This window comes from Carassius gibelio, chromosome B25 (genome assembly GCF_023724105.1).
Source record: "Carassius gibelio isolate Cgi1373 ecotype wild population from Czech Republic chromosome B25, carGib1.2-hapl.c, whole genome shotgun sequence".
NCBI classification, from domain to species: Eukaryota; Metazoa; Chordata; class Actinopteri; order Cypriniformes; family Cyprinidae; genus Carassius; species Carassius gibelio.
The window spans coordinates 5,904,455-5,927,296 of record NC_068420.1 but is presented as its reverse complement, the minus strand read 5'-3'; the positions used below and the strand labels follow the sequence as shown (position 1 = coordinate 5,927,296).

The following is a 22,842-nucleotide window of genomic DNA, read 5'->3' as shown; positions in this document are numbered from 1 at the left end:
ATAATATATATATTATTAGGTAAACTATTTATATTTATTTTAATTACAGGTAAATTTTAAGGTAAATATTGATGTTTATTACTGTATGCTGGTATAAATAAAATAAAATACAAAAATAATACGATAAAAAAAATGCATGATTTTTACATTTCGTTTTACGGTTTTATTTCTTGCATGTAAAAAAAAAAAACTCACTCAATATTAAGATGAATATCATTAAGAGAATGAAAAATATTACGATTAAATTTAAGCCTGAAAATGCTTTCAGTATGCAATCTGCTCATGATTTGAGAGCATTAATCCTAATCTTGCATACTATAAAGTATGAATAGTTCACAGACTGGGATTGAGCCACACACACACACACACACACACACACACACACACACACACCAGAGACCTAAAAATGAAAATCATGTGGCATTGAGCTCAAGCATCTAATTTTTTGGTATGTATTTTTGTTGTTGTTGAGGAAAGGTCGTGGGGCGTCTGGTTTACACAACATCCTCTCACGGCATGATATTACCAGAGAGATAAAGAGCCGGCATTCATTTTTAATGTCAGAAATGTAATGCATTATGAAGAGTCCAAACACACACACACACACACACACACACACACAGAAACGCACACCTCATTAAGCCATGCAGGAAACTACTCTGATATCCCTGAGCCTGTGTGAGATCCGCCGTGCCACGAGACTAATGCCACTAATCGTCTCATAGATACCCTCAGGTAATGGGACAGCACCTCTAGAGATGGCAGTCCTGCTGGGGAAATCATTTGTGGAGGTCACCGTTACATTGGCTACAATGAGAGCAACGAGACCAAACCAGACGGACTCAGTCATAATCAACGACAAACTGCAAACTTCATCACACCTCGATTGATGAATGTTTGGGAATCCTGTCAGAAACCATTATTATTAATCAACTGAACATTTGCGAAGTCCCGCCCCTTGGTTACTGCTGCTAATTGCAGAGAAAACCACAGGAAGGAACTTCATCTTATCATGACTTCATCTATTATGACTTATCAGCTTGATCCACAACATGAACTTTTTAAATATTTAAAAAGTATTAAGTTTAAAGGTTTCAGAAAGACAAAAGAAATATATAAATACAATTAAATAAATAAAAAATAATAATACATTTATAAATAATAAAATGTATAAATAAAAAAAGAAACAAATAATGGAAATATGAAATTAATAAATCTGATCTATAAGCAAGTAAAATGGGAAATAAAAAAAATTATAATTAAAATATAATTACTATATAAAAATAGTATAATGGAAGCATACAAATATTAAAGGATAATATATAAATAAATAAAATATAGGTAATAATGGACAGACAGGTAGATATAGAGATAGATATTAATAATTAAAAATTAATAACGAAAATGTATAATATAAAAGTAAAAAAGGAAATAAATAAATAAAACAATTCATAAAATAAACCAAATTTTCAGATCATTTTAATAATTGTTCAAAACAGTCCAAACACAAATATCCACTATAGACTTAGATTAGAAAAGTATTTTAGAAGTAGAAGGCAGAGAAGCAATTTCAGTATTTTGTTTTCCAGTAAAAATCTCATTTAAAACCTAAAAATGACAACTGCCTTTGTTTAGATTTGGATCTAAAACAACACTCAAAGCACTCAAACTGGAAACAAGACCAAACAAAATCCTCATTATTAAAGAGCACAACATCTGGAAAGCATCCGCTTCTATTTTAAGCACCATGCATGCATACAAAATATCTGATATACATATTAACAAGTCACAAATATTCCAAAAACATCTGTTAAATGTCGCTCTAACATTCGACAGGGAACCTTTATTTCCGTTATAATAAACAAAGCTGTCTAAACGGGGCTTCGTTAAATTAAATGAAAGCGCTCATGTCACAGACTCTGTGTTACATGCAACGCTGCAGAAAAATCACAGCACTTTAATCCTGTTGACGGTATTATAAAAACATATAGAAATGTCAGGGCCTGTCGACATGGTTCAGCGCCCAGGCGTCTGGAAAAGTGATTCTTGTCCTGACTCAAATGATTTCTGCACAAGCTAAATACATTGTACTCGTGCTTTTCTTCAGAGGGATTTGGAAGTTTTAACTCGGTGGCAGGTGGCAGCCGCTGTCGCTGGCAGCCTGTCCAAATGTTGCCATGACTGATGGCATGTAATCCCAGTACAGCGAACACGTTCCTCTGCGTCTGGAGACAAACAGGTAAAGATCTGCTCGCCTCAGAGCTGCTTTGGGATTTGCAGTGACATCAGAATGAGTTAAAGGCAAAGTGTGCCTTTTTGGAATGATAAAATACTAAAATACCATTTAAATGCATAGAAACAACTACAAGTAAGCTGTTCTTGAGGCGTGTAGACACTGGGACGCCTTCAAAATCTTTGCTCTGACATACCCAATCACGTTAGTTGAGGGCGGAGCTCTCTGTTTGTTCAACCAATAGGAGATGTTTTGGAAAACGGTTTGGAAACAGTCATTATTTTTACATTTGGAAAAGAAATTAACACAATTCTCCTTAATTTCATCGCAAAATTAAATCTTTCAAGTCATTAAAGACAAAGATCTGCTAAAATGAGCATTAATTGTTATGATTAGGATTTTTTTTGCATTTTTGAAGTTCAATTCTCTGCAAGGCTACACTTACACGTTTTTAAATACAGTAAAAACGTTAATATTGTAAATGATGAGACTTAAACTTTTTATTTATAACATTTTAAAAAGTCATTTCTAATATGCTGATTTGGTGATCTATTATTGATTCATTCAAATAATAAAACAAATTCAAAACAAACACCTACAAATGAAAAATCATGTGACACTGAAGACTGGAGAAATTCAGCTTTGCATCACAGGAATGACTGAAATTTTAAATGTATTACAATAGAAAGCAGCTATTTAAAATTTTAATATTATTTCATAATACTGCTGTTTTGAAAGTATTTTGACCAATTACATTTGGCAAGTAAAAAATACTTTCAAAAACCATTTTAAAAAAAAGGTTAAAAAAAAAAAACACAGGTAGTGTACATCAAATGTTGGTTAAAAAGCATGGAGAGCATGAATCTATTTCTAAAAGTCATATTTGTATAAAAGCCATTAGATCTGCAACTTAAAAAAAATATGGATAGCACTCTTAATCTTACAAATGTCATATTAAAAACTCCTAATTGTTGTTCTAACAGCCAAAAGGGAGTGTTTTAGCAATGTATTTCTGAGGGAATCATTTTCCAAGTGTAAACGTTAAATACACATTTCAACATGGTACGTGTTTGTAAAAGGTGCCGTTGAATCACAAACAAGAACTACCTGAAAATCCAGTTGAATATAAATATTTGTGAAACCCATAATGCACTTAAAGTATATTTTGCAATGCACAAACGGAATTGCAATTCATTTGTTTGAATGCTACGATTGTGCTGGACTAGTTTTAAAGTAATTTTTTTTTTTATGGGTCCACTTGATGCTGCTGCTAGCAACATCTCATACTTCACTCTTAAACCGTGCTCTTTATATCACAGCCTTTCACCGGTTTTAAATGACTTTATATTTAAATGCATTCTTCCCTCCTGAGATCTTCATTTTAGCACAAAGGCCATTATACCATCCGTTTTGTCATTTCTGCAGCTGCGTCTAACAGCCAGCCATAATTAACTTCAGCGTCCAACTACTTAATACTCCAAATTAATCAGCATTTGATCATTATGCCACTACAGAACACATTCAATCCACAGATGCCTAATAATGACTCAGCTTTCTGCAGAAATAACATTTATAATGCAAACGCAAGAGCTTCCTCTCCACTTTCCCATGGTTTGGGGGAGAGGGGTTAAGGTTAGCCTAAAACCTGCCCAAAAATCCACCTAGAGGAGTCGAACCACATAAAACAGGATCAATTATTTTTTTCTCTTTTAAAAGGAAAAGAGATAAATGTTCCAATCCACACAGATATACTCTCACATTCAACACTGCAATTGTGGAAGTTGTGAAACCACAAATACAGACTTGAAAAGGATAGAGAAGCATGAAAACATGAAAGGAGAACGGAAATCACTCTGAAATGGAAAGTAACAAATCAGGATCAAATCTGAGACGAGCCATCAAACAAAAGCCAGTTGCATTTCTCATTATTACAGCCTGTAGGAATGGAAACCCCACCTTCTAATTAAAAAGCCAATCATGTGTTTGTTTTCTTTAGAACACAAATGCAAATTAGCTTGGCCAGCTTGAAAAATACTGTTATTTTGCCTGATTTGTGCATGAGGTGCACAATTTATGTTGTATGTTCATATTTTTATGTTTAAGGGTTAGTTCACCCAAAAATGAAAATTGTGTCGTCAAATTTTAATTTAGATTTTAATTTTTTCAGACAATTAGTGTCCTCCGCATCACCCTGATGCCATTTTGGAGAGTATCCACTGATCGTAAACAGCATATGCTATTCTGTATCAGCTGTGCTACTTGTTAATATGACACGTCGTGAAAGTTTTAGTTTTGTAAAATTACGGTTGAACTCCTGATGTCACATGGATTATTTTACTGATCTCCTTGCTACGTTTCTGGACCTTGATCGTGTTAATTACATTGCGGTCTATGGGAGGGTCAGAGAGCTCTCAGATTTCATCAAAAATATCTTAATACGTGTTCGGAAGATGAACGAAGGTCTTACGAGTTTAGAATGATATGAGGGTGAGTAACTAAATGACTGAATTTTCTTTTTTGGGTGAAATAGTCCTTTTAATAATAATAAAAAAAAAAAAAAAAAACGCAACCTTTATATTATTGCAACATATTTAGATATACGGACCTCAATCATTGACAAAACATCTATTGTTAAAATCAAAATAGTTAAGAAAAGAAAAACTTAAGACAAAAAAAAATATATATAAATTGATAAAAAAAATTAAATCTGGTTAATTATAACTTTAGAATATAAAAAAGAAAATAAGTAATAAGAATATGAATTAGTTAATTACTCTCTCATCATCAACTTTCTTGTTAAATTATTCTTATAAATTTTTTCAAGAACAAATTCAAATGCATACAAAAACATACAAACATCGCTATTCAGATTTTTTCCCCAATGAAATCTTTTATTTTATTTTATATTTTCTATGTAATTTTACGAATAAGATAGCCACTGATTGAACTGACTTGCCTAACATAATGCATTCATTTTTAAATAGATTTTGTCAATAAGTAGCTTTCTAAATAAAAAATATAATACTGTTGCAGTTAGCATACTGTACTATAATTAAAACATTTTCATAAAAGTTAGCTCATTTTGTAAAAAAACAAAAACAAAAAGGCAGTAGAATCCACTAACGACACACAAGCCCAGATATTGACTTCCTTCTTGAATTACCTGCACAAATTTATGTAGGAAACCCTGTGCAATCTGATTAAAACTTGGAAAATGGACTTAAACTTGAGCTGGGGGTACACAAACTTGCTAATACCATTATCAAATTATCCAAAATATTTAATAAACATAAGGAGAGCAGAAATCTTTGAAAAAGACAGATGTCCTAATTCTCCCAGGTTCAGATTCCTGTGTGCCTACACACAAGCGACGGATGTTTTCCTGAGTAGCATCGTCTGTGCAGTGTGAAACAGATCTAACATGTACTGAGGATGACAGGAGAGACAGAAATGCCAGACCAGGTTGAGGTGTTTTCACGGAGATGTTTGCCTCTCATCCCATTGTCCTCACGGCAGAATTTCATTCCAAATGCAACGAGAGCGAAAACAAGCCAGGACTCGGGCAGACTTTCACCCTCACCTCTCATTAGAGAAGCAATATTGTTGTAAACGAGAGAGGCGTGTTTGCAGCATTAATACGAGGAGAAATAATCGGATTTATTGGCCCACAGCTACAGATTTTCACCAGCTAGGAACACAACACAAATCACTATTTCAGGAAGGAGTAGGACACACACACACACACACAGACAGACAAAAAAAAAAAAAAAAAAAAACACTAATTGATATTCCGACCTGACTTTGTTAATTAAAGCGCTGATTATCGTGCCAAATGGGTCATGACAACTGGAGGCGATGGCTTGTCCTTTAAAAGCAATTGTTAAATTTGTAACAAATTGTCTCCGTTCCCAAGAGTCCTTATCGGGGGTGACGTGATGAGTAAAGGAAATACTGTCTTCTCAAACAACGGGCGAATATCCACCTCAAAGAATTCACTCTAAAACCACTTTAATGTACCAAAAGCCAACTTCATCATCAAATATGCCTATGTTTCTGGTGAAAAGTATGACTACACAAGTGTGGTATCGGTAGAACAAACAGCGGCAGATGTCACATGACAATACTGTCATCACGCATGGTGAATCTAGTACGTTTGGACTGTATTCATACTGCACATCTGCATACTTTGTATTATTAAAAGTCGAAAAGAAAGCTTTTCATCAAATACAGCACGTAGTCAAAATATGCAAGTTGGGGCGCTGCTCAGGTCTCATTTCTTAACATCTTTTAAAATTGTATTTAGTATTAAGTGTCTAAAACATTTTATTTCAGATTTTTGTCATTTAAACTAAGTATTTTTATTTATGCATCTCAGTTTAAACCATCTATGTCACCAACTTTAGATATCTATTTGTGGAAAAAACAAGACAAAAAAATAACATTGTTTTCCATAAGTCTGACTTTATACATTAAAAGGTACAATAAGGTGATTGTCTTCAGAATTTTTTATTTTGTCAATTGAAAGTCTCTTCACATCCCGATAGCAAACTTAAGCTAAGTGGTCTAAATGTATTTATATATTCTATGGAAGGAATAGGACCAAGAAATGTTTGTCCGTTCCAAGCATTTTGATTGACTTTCCTACCTGCTGTCAACATGTATTTGCACACCTCTGCGAACCTTGTTCGCTCAGACATACGTCTGTTCGCGCAGACGTCTACGTTATTAGCGCGTTCATGTAAATAAATATAGGTGTCCTTATTACAGTGTAACTGTACAATCAAATACGGAGTAATATTAAATTAACTGCATGCACTTACTATATGGTAAGGATTAGGGTTTAGTTTAGGGTTACTTGCATGTAATTATGCATACTTTATTGTTACTATCATGTAACATGTACATGTGTAACAACATGCAACAAGGACACCCTTAAATACAACAATCTGATTTTTTATTAACATTTTCTAATTGAGAATAAAAGAAAATAATAATTTCACAAGTTGCACAGAACCTTAAAAAAGTAGCATGATATAACATTTTATTCCCATCTATAGCACAAACAGCCTGAGACTTGTTAATATTAAAGTTTATATATACACATATATACACAGTGATTCTTGTCATCACTAATAAATATAGAAAGCTTTCCAATATTCAAGAGCTTCTCTTTTCTTATTGCTGGGTAAACTAAAGCAAACATTTTAGTGCGAAGTCTCTAATGGAATCATCAGCCAGATGATGTACAAAGACTCGCCCCTTGCTCTCAAAGAGTATGTAGTTCGTGAAAGAGTTAGTATCGGGTAGACCGTCTACAGTTTAGCCTCAAGCCTTTCTTTTATTGGCCTCAGAGTGAGAGAGAGAGACACAGAAAGAGGCTAACGCTAAGATAACATGTTTCATTCAGATCTTGTTTTTGAGGCCGAGTGACACAGAGGACATTCAGAGAGCTTAGTCTGAGCACTTGACGTAAATAAAAAACATGCCTGGCTTTTGATAAAACCACTGTACGCATGTGGATGCAGATTGTCGTGGTTTGATATGAAGTGGGGGTATCCGTGCCCTTGTCCTGTGACCGTGACTCCATACGGTCATCACTGGAGGAAACAACTCCCCGCTCAGTGCTGGAAAGAGATGAGATGATTGCTGTCAGCAGGGGTCTGGACCTCCCTCAACCGGCTCTACTAATCACAACAGTAAGATTGGCGCCGCCACGTGTCCCTTACCTGGTACAGAGATCGCTTCCTTTGATGCACCAGTGCGCCTGAAGGAAATGTGCGGCAGACACAGACACACTCTAATGCGCTTCCACACGTGCTTGGCTCAAGGACGGTCCGTCTCGTTGAGGTGAGGGCCGCAGAGACGCAGGTGAGATTGGATCGAGACTGAATTATTGATCAGCTAACAGATTTAGCGATGAGGAATTCATGGATCCGTCTGGAACATACTCCCCCCGCCTCGGGCTGGGGAACAAAAACCTTGAACGAAGAAAGAACTCACAGGATTTATAAAAGCAAAAAGAAATTGGGATTGTGAACGTGTGAAATAATACTCGGGTAAACAAAATCGATCAGCGTTGTTGTGAATGAAAACAGCAGCCCGATGTTTGGCTCCAGCTTTCAGTCAGAGCTCTTGTCAGTCGAAATCGAATCCTCAGGTCTTAAAACCTATCAGTGAGAGAAAGGTCTTGCCACTGGGCTCGACAGGGGGGCTAGCCACACCATTAGCCTCTCCACCGCAATTACTTCTGGAGTCGCAGCGTTATTTTTAGTTAGACACTTAAAGCGCATGCTTGTAGAAGCCATTTAACCCTGCAGGAGTTTTGACCATTGTACTTAAAAGATGGGAAATTGCGGTAAAAATCAAGAGTGAACGAGTCCTCAGACTAAGCTCTGGTCACTCTCTCAGTCACTGACTGAATTTCACACAGTGCCAACGTTTTGTTTAAAGAGCTTACAGGGAGATCTCTAACGAGATCTGGTGTCAATGAGGAAAGTAGCCAGCGCAGACCCAATTTGGAGGTTGTATTTGTGCCACAAATCCAGGTGGTTCCTTACTCTGATACTTTACATCTGGATGGAGTTGGTTAAAAGGGCCTTTGGGAAAGAACAACGGCAATTGATCTCGCTGTAATATCTCAAACATTTCTCTGAGATTCTCTAGAGAGCAAATCCAGACTTTTATTATGAATAATGATGACTTTTATTATGAAAAGGCCCTGTAATCTCACATTTTCTTCGGATGAGATCTTGAACAATGTCTCAAACTTTGCTAAGATTAAAACATCGGAGGTCCCAATATGCACAAGTCCAATGCCAAATTATCTAAAAAAAAAAATTCCAGGAAGAAAATGTCAGAGATCTCAATCGGAACCCAAATGCTTCATCAAATCCAATACCAAATAATCTTAAGATCTTCAAAAAGCAACTGTCAGTGATACGTCTCAAATTTTCCAAGATGCAAATGTCAGAAATATCAAAATGAACTCACTGTTCATTCACACATTACTGAAAATGAACACATCTCATCAAACTCATCAGGTTTCATTAAAATTACAAATTGACTGGTTTCTTGCGTCAGACCAAGGCTGCATCTCATTGCTAGTTTTACCTGATCTTAGTGCTGCGGTCGACACTATAGATCATGACATATACTCATAGATTGATAACAAAACAGTACAGGTATTCAAGAGCAGGCTTTAAGATGGTTTAGATCCTTCCTGTCCGATCGCTACCATTTTGTTTAAACGCGGAGTCAACTTAATTATCACCAGTAAAGTATGGAGTGCCACAAGGATCTTTCCTAGGTCCTCTGCTTTTTTACATATACATTTTGCCTCTTGGTAATATTATTAGAAAACATGGGATTAGTTTCCACTGTTATGCTGCTGATTGGACCCCAAAAAATAAATGAAACAGTACACAGAAAATCAGGGTGTCATATTAGATAGCAACTTGTCTTTTGAAAACCATATTTCCCATGTTACAAAAACAGCATTCTTCCATCTTAGAAACATTGCCAAGCTATGAAATATGTTACCTGTTTCTGATGCAGAAAAGCTAGTTCATGCATCCATGACCTCTAGACTGGACTATTGTAATGCACTTCTAGGTGGTTGTCCTGCTTCTTCAATAAACAAGCTACAGGTAGTCCAAAATGCAGCAGCTAGAGTCCTAACCATGTCAAGAAAACATGATCATATTTCCCCAATTTTAAACTATCCGTACTGGCTACCTATTAAGCTCTGTATCAGTTTCAAAATATTATTACTTACCTATAAAGCCCTTAATGGGTTCGCTCCTGTATACCTACCAATACCATCACGCTACCAAAGGTTGCAAAACTCTGCTATTCTAGGTACTACCAAAATCCAAAGTCCACTGAAGGAGGTAGAGCTTTTTCACATTTGGCTCCCAAACTCTGGAATAGCCTTCCTAATAAAGTTTGAGGTTCAGACACACTCACTCGGTTTCTCTGTTTTAAGCTAGATTAAAAGACATCTCTTTGGCCAAGCATTCAAATAATGCATCTAATAATCTTGTACTGCAGTTATATCTGAACAAATGCACATTATTCCTTAGATTGGGCTGAACAAATAATTAAATAAGCTAATTATGTCCCTTACTGTTTCTCTGTTTTTGCCACGGGATTAACATCCCATGGTAACTAGGATTTACACAAGCTCCAGTCTGGATCCAGAACACCTGAGAAGAGATGCCAACCCCTCAGAGGACCTCAGATGATGCTAACCCTGAAACAACATACAGAACTAACAAAACAAAAAAGCTATACAAATGAACTTGAATTTCATACCAAATAATCTCAAACTTCTCTAAGTAGTACATTTTAGAGATTTCAACATGAACTCAAGCCTCAAATCCAGTACCAATCTTAAAGCAAAGTTCAGATATGCACTCCGATACAATATTGAATGATCTGAGCTGCAATTATTCATATTCATTCTCTAACTCTTAATGGATGTCAATAATAGTCTCATTGTGACACTTTTTTTTTTAAAGAAACCAGAGTTGAGTTTTAATAAGACCGAACCAAGAACTCCAATAGTACTTACATGGGTACATCGAATACTCATAACACACATTTTTTTAAATCCACAGAAGCATCTAACACATATTTCAAATCATAAAAAGGTTTTTTTTTTGTCTTGTCAGACAACCTGAATTCCAAGAACAGCAGTGAAGAATATCTCAACTCTGAGAAAAACCCATAATCACCTCAGATTCAAATTTCTCACACTAAAACCCTGAGCATGTCTGAGAGGAGAGACAATATATTGTGGATTACGGTGAAGTATCATCCACCCCCAGACCAATAAAAGCATCTCTGCAGGAAAACCAGGGAACTTCAGGTGAAGCATCTGAAGCAGTGTTCGATAAGTTTTCACACTTTACTTTTCATAGGAAGGTCACAGAATCGTTAACAAAAAGCTGACATTAGCAGTCAATGTTTTGCATACTTTCATAACAGTCACATTAAGGACTGAATTCTGATTTTTAGAGGTTATGCAAATGAAGGCAGTGAAAGTACATGATGAATAGCAGGCTGTTTTTATTACTACTTCATATAAACAGCATCCGTCACTAAACGAGGTGGAAGGATCAACTTCACAACAGTTGGAAAAGTAAATGATCCACCCAAAAACCGCCTGTAAAAAGGAGAAACAAAGGAGGGAATTGAGCTGTTCCCTAAATATCCCAACAGATGCAATCATTAAACTCAATATGACCAGCATCAAAGTCTAAAAACAAACTATTTCTGAAATGCTGGTAGGCCCAAACACGACAAGTCCGATTTAGCCGATTAGCAGACAAACAAGCTAATCTTGTGCAGAGGAGCCCGTCTGCATTTCCTGAGAGAGCATCTGGAAAAAGCAAAATGCTTATTTCCCATTTAACCATGCGTTAGCTTAGTGCCAACAGCATATGATAGCTGCATTCAGGAGCCAAGAGCACACCACAGCCCTTCTAATGCTAAATCACAATAATTAAAGGTCTGAACAGCGTCAGATTAAAATGATGCCAACCTCAAACACATGCTAACACCTTAACAATGACATAGGAACTGTCTGTGCATGGGTTTGAGAAGTGGGTTATTGTATGTATAACTGCGTGGTGTTGCGTCAAATGAAGGGTAGAGTGTTTTTAGCATCTGTGAGCGGTTGTTAGCGTGTGTTTAGACATGTTTATGGGGTCTGTGGCACAGACTGTGATGTCATTTGCTTAAAGGCAACCATTTGTTTAAGTTTAAAGTCAGGAAACTAGTCCACAGAGACTAAAGCTTTGCTGAACACTACCTTGGTAATCTGGGACGCCGCCTAAAGGCGATGGATTCTATAACGTTAGCAAAGATCTAGGATGTGAAATACACAAAAGAATAAATCTCACACATCATAGTGAAACAGAGCAACACTTGTGTATTCAGTGTAGTTTTACAAAACAGTACTGTGGTATTACCATAGTTTTTGGGTATGTAAAAAGCGTAAAGCATAGTATATATTGATATTAGCATGTATAATTCAATACATTCTTTCCATTTAAAAAATGTACCCTTCCATAAGTAGTCTTACGATGTTTTTTTTTTGGGACACATACCATGGTAAATCCATGCATGTGCCATGTCAAAACCCCACTGTGGTCATACAATAATAGTATGATGGTAGTACTATATGGTACATTGAAATATACCATGGTATTTATCAAAAAGTACCATGGTATTACCACTTTTTTTTTTTAAGCACAGATACAAAACTACTAATTGTGGTACATTGCACTTTTATGCACATTTCATTCAATATACATTAATACTTCCAATAAACTTCTATAGCCTTACCATGTTTTGGGGATGTTTACCATGGTAAAACCACATTTGTGGGCATATACAAGTAATTGTGCCATCCCTCACAAAAAAGTACAGTGGAGGTATCAGGTGGCAATCCTATGGTTCTTTGAAATATACCACATTACTGAAATTCATGTAAAATTGTATTTGCCAAAAGATAACATGGTACTATCATCGTGTTAATTTGGACACGTACCATGGTAAAACCATGTTGTTAGACATATACCAAGGTAATGTTCTAACATTCCTCAGGAAAATATTTAATAGATGGAAATATTGTACTTTGAAATATACCATGGTAGTAAAATGCATATACAATGGCATTTGCTAATTGCCAAAATGTACAAAAGGTAGGTACCACTGTTCTTTTTTAAGACGTATACCATAGTAAAAACCATATTTTTGCCATCCCTCACAGCACTCAAAACAACAAAACAGTACCTTGGTAATATACTTCTTTTTCCCCCCCTTTTTTTTTGACATGTATTATGCTAATTCTCAGAATAACAATGTTACTTGCTCAAAATACTATGGTAGTGCTACCCCTCCCCCCACCCAAAAAAATAGGCCAAATACTAAGGTACACAAATTGTTCCATGGTAAATTTGAAAGTATTTACCTGTAGCTGTCGCATGTTTGGTAAACAGGTGTAAATAGTGGGACAGGCATGAGAAATGTGTGTTTATATGAAGAGCCATGGGTCAACATGGCTGAGTCTCGACCCAGATGAGTCAGATGGAGTGGGGTGCGTGTCCGATTGGATCAGTCTACACGCACCCGGACGGCTGGAGACACACCGAAGACACACAACCGTAACGACACCATCAGCGGAGCCACGGATCCGAGGACGGATCCTGAGCCCGAGGCACCGCGACAGTCAGATAAAGGAGGGGGAGAAAAATACAAACAGAGAGCATCACAAAAGACTGAAGAACAGAAGAGAAGTGAAACCGTGGGGATGTGAGGAACAAGAAAATTAGGCAAGGGATATGAAAAAAGCACAAAACGGCCAGAAGGAAGTGCTTTTGTCTCATTTACATCCTTCTCTTTCATTTAAAGCTAGGGTGTGTAATTCTTTTAGATGTTAAAATGCTTTCTTCTCTCCCAGTTTAATATGCCGAAATGATTATAAGACAAAAGTCTATTGGTTGGAGCATCTCAACCAGAATGGCTCAACCAGTGGTGATAGTTGAAGGTGGGGCTATCTGCTTGGCTGACCAATGAAAGACAAATGTGTACTCGGTGCAAATCTTTCAGCCCAATTTGGTGAAGCTAGATTTACACCCCTCACCTGGTTTAAAGGTCTGAAATATTGAATAAATTACATTTGACTGAAAAGATGTAAAATAGAAACATTTTGCATTCAATCCTTGATAAACTGTGGTAGATGTTAAGTTTTGTGAAGTATTGCCACTGGTAAGAAGCCTTTTAGCTTGGTCTATGATCAATCTGCATAGCAGTGAACTGTAAAATATGTATTTTAAATATATCTTTTAGGAAATTACATATTTTGAGTTATGAAAAAGCAAAGGAAGTAAAGAAAAGGGTCACTCAGATTTGCCGTTGCAAAGGTCAGGAAGCAAAACAACAAACACGCAAATCAAAGGCCTCGTCGTCTGGAAGCGGCCACCTCTCTGTCTGTCTGGTTTCATGCACATAACTGGAATTCCTGGCCGGGAATCAGCTCAGGAATGTTTCCGCAGAGAGTCCCAGAGCAGCACAAGTGTTCCCCTCCACCTCCACAAGCCTGCGGCCTGCTGCTGGAGCCGTCAGGGTCACCTCCAAACACACGTCTGGCTCCCCGCACGCGCTACAGGCACCAGCACCACTGCTAGCCTGGAAGTATAGACTCATCGCCCCACATCTACGACAAATGACTGTCATCAGTAGTATCGCATACAAAGGTCACGACCTCACCACAGACTGATGATGATCAGTTCAGATCTCTGTGCAGCACTGGCTGCTGTCAGACTCCTTGTGCAAACAAAAACCTTACTGCATTATAAAAAATTTATGGCAAAAAAAAAAAAAAAAGATATATACACACACACACACACACACATACGCGAGTACAGTACAGTTAAGGTTGTTGATTGAAGCAAAGACATGTCATCAGTAATAAAGCTACAACATATCCAATATTTTCTAATAGCACAGTATTCTGCCCAGAGTTTGTTGTTTGGGTTTGGTAACTCGCATATCTGCTTTTTTTTATGCATTTACAAAAAAAAAGCTACTTTCCTATTCAGTCTATGTCTTATTAATAATTTAGGCTCATACGGTTCATAATAACATAAAAACCATATATTAAAAAAGGGCATTTAAGGAAATTCATGCTGGCCTGAGCTGATCTTTTTAACAGGGAAGGAAAAACAACGGCATTGCCATAATACAACAGAACCCTTTTAAGACAAGCTGAAAATACTGTGTGAACCAGTTCTGCTTTTCTTTGAGTGTCTTTCACACTTGAGTCCAAGGAAAGCCACCGTAAAGACTCAGATTAATGTCTCAAATAAAATACCACCTCCTCCTTTGGCAACCAACTCAGCTCCTCGCAGACATCTTGCCAGTCTGCCCCTCCTTCTTTCAGTCTTTTTCACTCAGGTTGCTGTGACCTTGGTTTCCAGCTGTTTGGCAAGTATCTGACCCTTCACTCATGCGTTTTGGCTCCTCCGGGACTCATCTATTCCTTAATTAACAGCCTGGAGAATTTACTCCTCAACATGCTAAGAAACCCCACAAACATCACCCGAAACACCGCCACACGGAACCCCACATTATGAGAAGCGTAGTGTCAGTAATTAAAAGCAGTCTCTGTTTGAAGATTGAACAAGACATTACATAGAACTGCAGAAATGAATTACACCCTTCAGTACCCCAGTGAACATCTGGGGGGGCGGGGGGACAAAGGTGAAGGGAACAGCGATGTCACATGCATCCTCCGGATCTATCATTTTGCACTTATCCGTTTGACTGAGGCGGGTTCAAGCGGAAAATCTCTCTGCGTGCAAAGATAAATAAAGCACGCTTCAGTTCACCTGAGCTTTTGAAATAATACCCCAACCCTTCGTTAGTTAAACTGCGCTGGAAACATTTTGGCAGCCTTAATATAACATCAAAACTGTCCGACAAGTCTGATTTCTCTTCTGATAACAGGCCCAGACACAATCTGGAGTTACATTTTGGTGCAGTTTTCATTTTTGAAGGCAAATTATGGATTAGAAGTGTGGAAATGTTAGAAAATTTCAAATACAATTTTCTTGACATTATAACTGATAACTTATTAATGTGCAAAATAAATAAATAAAGCTGAAACTAATCATTTATGTTAAATGAAAATTTAGGCATCACAACAAATCATTCTTTTAAAATTTGTCATAGAAATATCAGAAGAAACTAATAAATTAAAAAAATAAATAAACTATAATAATAAACAACAAGTTATTTTAGAAAAACCCTATAGAAATGATATAGAAATATAAGTTATTTTAGAAAACCCCTATAGAAATGATATAGAAATATTAGTATAAATATTAATTAATAAAATATTTGTATTATTATTATTATAAATAATAATAATAGTAGAAGAATTATAAAATAATTTATAATACTTTTGATACTACTGAATTAAAAAAATTAAAGCTGTGACCTAAACTCTTATAGATATTAGAAAGCATTTTTAATAAGAACAACTTCAAATTATATAAATAAAAAATATATATAAAATGACAAAAAAATTCAATAATCAGTTTAAAATCGATATGGTGCTGATATGTGCATTTCTTTGAATTTTGTGAACTTTATCAATGACGGGTGTCAAAGTCTGTGAAAAACTACCATGCTTTGTGCTCAGTTCTGCAGGTGCCGATAATAAGCAATAGGGCCGCACAATAAATCGCATGCATTTATCATGCGCATCTTGTCAGAAAAGCCAGTTCTGTGATTAGTAGTAAATCTCCAGCACGTGCTTTCAGATAGAGCAGCATTTACTACACAACACAATATCGCGTTCATTATCAGCGATGTAACGCATGCGATAATGAAAACAGATAAATAGCTTGTCAGTGTACTACAGCTCTGTGTAGTAAATGCTGCTCCATCTGAAAGCACAAGCAGGAGATTTACTACTAATCACAGAACTGGCTTTACTGACAAGATGAGTGTGATAAATGCATGCGATTTATCTTGCAGCCCTAATAGGCAAAAACAAAAACAAAAAAAATCTCTTAAGTTTTGTTCTCTTGAATTAAGCCACTCTAACAGAGTTTCCAACACAGTAACAGCTCGTGCCTGAAAACTTTCGGTCTATTCTAACAAAAGGGTGTGTTGAAATTGGTGCCGTTTAATAAGGGGAAGCCGACTGGATTTTCCACTTTAATAGTCAAGGACCTGGCAGTTTCCCAGAATGAGGCAAGTCTTAGACTAATTAAGGCTGTCAATGGAGGCTCTCCCTTTTATACAAAAACCGGGTTTAATCCCCACTTGCCCCATTTCCTCCAGAGGGTGTGCCCGCCTGGGCTCAGGCCAAGTCTCTCTCCGTACAGTAGAGCGTTTCTGTGGGTTTGACAGGGATGCCATCGCTGTGTCTTGAGGGGAAGAGCGCTGGCTTTCTCACACATGGCTGTAATGTTACGCCACAGTCTCGGCCTGCACTGATAGCATGTTATGCTTGTAACCAGACTCTTTGAAGCAAAAGCCGGAGATCTTGTTCTCCTGCAGGCGAAGGTTTTTGTGTGCATCTGCAAAAGTCCCTCCCACACATTCCAGTGTCATATTTTCCCTAGAACACTGATTTTTTTTTTTTTTTTGGAATCCATCTGCGTGACCAGAACGAAGCTGAGGAAATGGTTTTGTGCCCATCAGCAGATGGTTTGAAAAGAGAGAGAAAAGATGGAGGAAATGAAAGAACAAGTGTGATAAAGATGATGTAACTTTCTTTGTTTAGTCAGCTTACAGAGGTGTAGAGGTGTGTATGTAAGTATGTATTTATGTGTATATGTATATGTAATATATATATATATATATGGTGCTGGAGTGATGATACGGCTGTAAGCTTCATAAAGACCCCAAGGGCGGTACAGATCTGCGGCCAGCTGTTGATTAGCAAGTGTGAGAATGAATGCGATCTCACCTTATGCCCATCATTTCCCATAATGCTGTTGTAATCTGATGTAACTCGGGCCTTAGGGGAATCAGGGGACTTAAGACTACTGTCTCGACTTCACACATCACCAAGATGGTATAATAGCCAGATTAAACCTGAAGATGATGCCTTATAGGACTGACTCACAAACCTAAAGACAACAAGGCAATGAGAGTATAAAAGAAAAATGTAAAATTAATTTAAAATTACATTTATAGTTGGCACTGATAAGCCTATAATTATTTTCATGTTATAAATCAACATAAATGGCTTTTACAAATACAATTTTGTTTTGAAATTCAATGAATAATGGCTGATAATAAATAAATGTTTTAAAACTCAATTTCAATATAGAAATATCTGCTAAATCACATGAAAAATCCACAGATATTTATTTTCAATAGTTATGTTATTTTGGCTAAATAAATTAAAATACAAAACACTGTAATTGCTATACCAACATTATAAAGCACAATTAAATATTACATTTGATTGTGTTATTTAACTATTTGTGACTTTAAAATGATACATTTGAGGAAAAGCATGAACAAGTAAATATGGCAGCTGCTATTTTCTTAGCGATATATGCCATTTACACTAAATGCAAATATCAGATTATTTTTGTGATGTGCTATTTACACTAAGTGCAAATAGCTATAGCTTCTATTTACACTATGTTTAAATTTTACTATTTATTGCAAATAGTAGCAATTATCTGCACCTTGTTATTGTAGTACTTTGTAAAACAAAGTATGCAATAAAAACTTGTGTAAATTTGAATTCAAATTAATAAATGGATGCCACCTTATTGGGACAATAAAGCCCTCCTTACACCTACCCTAACCGATACTTTCTTTGCACCTTTTTGATTATATTCTTCATTTTCATTGAAAATAAATGCTTTTCTGATGTTATGTGAAACTTGAAAAGGGAGAAAAAAAGTTAGCCAAAAGGCAGATTCGAACCCAGGGTGATCGCATCAAAATGAGCACATCCCATGTTTTACCATCTACGCCAGTGCAGCTGACATTTTGCCGTCTTGACTATCAGAATCACACAATGGTGGGCGGAGTTAGTGTAAATAGTTTCAGCCAAAAAAGCAGCCTATTTGCACTTAGTGTAAATAGACACTCCAATTAAACATACAATATAATAAAAAACAATATCAGCCGATAACCGATATGGTACCGATATATTTTGCATTCCAAATCAAACCTACTTATTAGAAATAGAGCTTTATAAAATAATGTTTATTTCTTCACAAATTCCATGTTTTCCACTGTAATTTTACACTTAAATGGTTTGATTAAATTTTAACAAATTTGTACAATCAAATGAATTTATCAAACTTAATTTCTACAAACTTCACAGTTTCACACTTTATTATCAAACATGAAATGTGATTTATTATATCGCATTGACTTTACCTAATTATTAGAGCATGCACTGTCAAATTTAAAACTATGAGAGGAATCTAAAGTAGAGCTTTCAGTGTCTCTCTCTGGACTGAAACATCAGTGTTGGGTTAAAACGCTTGCCAAACTATTTCAGAATATCCCTGCAAAAAAAACAATTTCAGAGCAGCCAGACTCAACACCCAAGTACGAGAAAAAAAGCATCCAACTTTCCCAAGAATCTCTGGTCTCAACATGCATTACTCTAAGTGCAGAGCAGCCTGACATGTTGAAGGCAACAAAAATGACCAATCAAAGACGCTCCGACTCAAGCTGGCAACATGAGCACATGCTTAAAAGCCTGTAATCGGCCAAACCACAGGGGAAAAAAGGCAGTACGGTGCCATTTCTTCTTTGGCGAACTATTCTGAATAATTAGTTGTTGATGGAACACCAGGTCCTTCTGAAAAGAGGAAGTCATGGGTGCCGCCAAAGAGAAAAAGGTGAATGTACGACATTAAACATCACCATCCTGCTTTCCTCCAGGCTAACATCAGACAAATGCTACTTCTTTATTTAGCTTGATAAACACAAGTGCTCCGGCCAAGTGCTTTCGCTGACAGCCCTGCAGGTGATTGTGGGTAATTGATGATTTCTGAGCGTAAAACACAGGGACATTCGGAAGGTGAATGAAATCATTCAGCTCCGTGCGGAGAGGACATTCATCACTCGTTTCGCGGCTCAGATAAGGGACAGTCGCTCTATTCTAAATGCTCGAAGGACGGCAGATAAGCCAGAGAGCTGTAGGAAGGAGCAGGACCTGATTTCACGCCGGCTACGTGGAGCATGTGTGTGCACGCAGATGGTGTGCATTTATGAAGATGCTGCCTTCCGCTGTTGGGGTTGTTCTTTTCACCACACCACACCCTCCATTGCCCCCACATGGAGAATGAACCCAGCTAATCTGGCACATTTGTTTAAAGCATTTAATGAGGATAATCCCCTGGGATGTCTCCTCTCTTTCACTGCATAGAAATACAGGATAGAGCCCAATAAAGACACAATTTAGAGGCACAACACGGCGGTACAATGTGATAAATGCACAACTTCAGAGCTCTGGCTGAAAGGAGCCAGTGTGCCATTTCCACAGTTAAAGAGCTCATCCGGACCGGTTGTATTCTGCACTCAAGAGCGCATGCAATGCGAGTGAATAGTGTGGGAAAAGCACCGAAAACTGAGTCCTCTGATGTTCGACAAGCACAGTTTAACCTCAAACGTACAGAACAGACAACTAGTGGTTGTGAATCACAAAACTGTGGAAGAACAAAGCAAAGATATGAAACACTATTAGCCAGATCCAACCCATTAAAAATCCATCATGTCCATTAAGACAAATCAAGGTCATAACCACTGATCTATAATAGAGATATGGATCGGTGGTCATAACTAGTAGTGGACACATAGGGGTTACAGCATAAATAATTCAATTAAATGGCAAATGATACATGCATAAAATACTAGAATTGATATTTGGAATAATATTTGACTCCATTTCACTATGGATATTGGGGGGGGGGGGCTAGCTAATTAGACTGTTTTGGAAATAACTTTGGTCTTGGTCAATAAGAACACACAAAAATCTGGCAGCTTTATTAATATTATGACTAAAATTGAAACTGTTACTAATAACAAAATAAAAATAAATTGTTGGCAGCAATAATGGAAGTTACTCACCACTGCTGGGAAAGTGACTAGTAGCAAAATATTAGTAATTGTTGCTACAGTTTCCAAGGAAAACAAAATAGCAGGGTTTGATTAATGAGGGTTTGGTTTTATTTATATATATATATATATATATATATATATATAGAGAGAGAGAGAGAGAGAGAGAGAGAGAGAGAGAGAGAGAGAGAGAGAGAGAGAATAATATATATACACACATAGTATAAGTCATATATAGTATAATAAGTTTGAAAGACACTTCTGTACCACAAAAGAAAGAATAGCTACAAGTTAGGGTTCTAAACGGAAGCATTGCTATAGCAACAAAAGGCTACGCCGCTCGAGCACTTTCCGTTATCATTATCGGACAGTAAACCGACAAAGTAATCGTTACTAATCACTTAAATAGATTTACAAATGAACACAAAACGTCTTGAAGATAGCTGACGGTTAGCGCTAGGGGCGCCAAAAGACATCAGCGTTACAGCGCGAGACGAGCGAACCTCAACCGATTGCATCCCGAAAACGGTAGACCACCTGAAAGTCACACACTAGTTCGTACACTGTATACTAGAGTCTGTTGAATACTTACTGATCATATCGAAAAGCATTACATGAAGTAATAAGGACATAAATAAATAAATACACTCTAGTGTCAAGAAATGAATGTTAAAACGGCTACCGACATTACCAATATATTATCTGACATGCAACATGCGTGTCCCGTGTCTGAAACCAACACAACCGCGAACTGCTTTATGGTCTTTAAAAGGTACAATGCACAATATTCCACGTCAAACACACACAGAATGATTCTCACCTTGGCAGTAGTTGCAGCGTCCAGACCACCGACTCCCTTCAGACTGAGAGGAATAGATTCCCGGTGCACGGAAAGTTCACATGTCACTCGCGCGTGGAGAGACAGAGATCTGCGGTTCCGGGATTCCCGTTAACGAATGACACACTGAACGCTCGCTCCACGCCCAGGTATCTGATCACATGATGCAACCAGGTGTGACTGGAACACACACACACACACATGCGCGCGCGCGCATCTACACACACCTGGAGGTCTGATCGCGCTCGCCTCCTCCTGCTCGGTTACTCGCGAACGGAGGAACGGAGCTGCTCAGTGTATGTGTGTGTGTGTGTGTGTGTGTGTCTCCTCCCCTTCCCCGCGCTGAGAGAGCTTTAAACCACAAAACAACTGAGGACCTGATGGAGGAGAGAGCTCGATCTAAAAGTGCTTTTAATCCAGTGTAGATTAGTGAAATGAGCTTCTCTTCCACAACACTGACTACTTTCAAAGCTCTAGTCCTGGGATTTATAAAAGTACCATGGTAGTACTATGTTTTTTGCCGTGTCTTTTCATGATGTGTATACTACTACAATCCGTGACACTGGACTAACCAGTAATAAGGGTCAGTCTTCTGAAACTGAGATGTATACATAATCTGAAAGCTGAATAAATAGGCTTCCCAATGATTTATGGTTTGTTATGATAGGACAATATTTGGCTGAGATACAGCTATTTGAAAATCTGGAATCTGAGGATGCAAAAAAAAAACAAAAAAAAAAAAAACAACATACTGAGAAAATCGCCTTTAAATATGTCCAAATGAAGCCCTTAGCAATGCATATTACTAATCAAAAATTCAGTTCTGATATATTTATTGTAAGGCATTCACAAAATACCTTCACGGAACATGATCTTTACTGATATCCTGATTTTTGGCATAAAAGAATAATCAGTAATTTTGATGTTTACAATGTATTTTTGGCTATTTCTAGGTCATATATTACCTTGAAAGTACATTGGAATATATAAATACCATAGTAATGAATATGGTGCTATGATAGGCTATATATATATGAAAGTACCATAACAGCTACTTTTTTTGTAATTGAACAATTACATTATCTATCCATCCATCCATCCATCCATCCATCTATCTATCTATCTATCTATCAAAGTACCATAATACTACCCT

General features: G+C 37.0%; 1 protein-coding gene across 3 annotated transcripts in view; it reads right to left on the bottom strand.

The window, feature by feature from the left end:
- Positions 1 to 21,995, bottom strand: part of plxnb2b (plexin b2b) — a gene marked incomplete at its 3' end in the record, with an annotated part of 146,209 nt that extends 124,214 nt beyond the window's left edge. For all 3 annotated transcript variants that reach the window (XM_052597729.1, XM_052597731.1, XM_052597730.1), the window contains 1 exon segment: positions 21,672 to 21,995.
- Between the last annotated feature and the right edge of the window lie 847 nt (positions 21,996 to 22,842).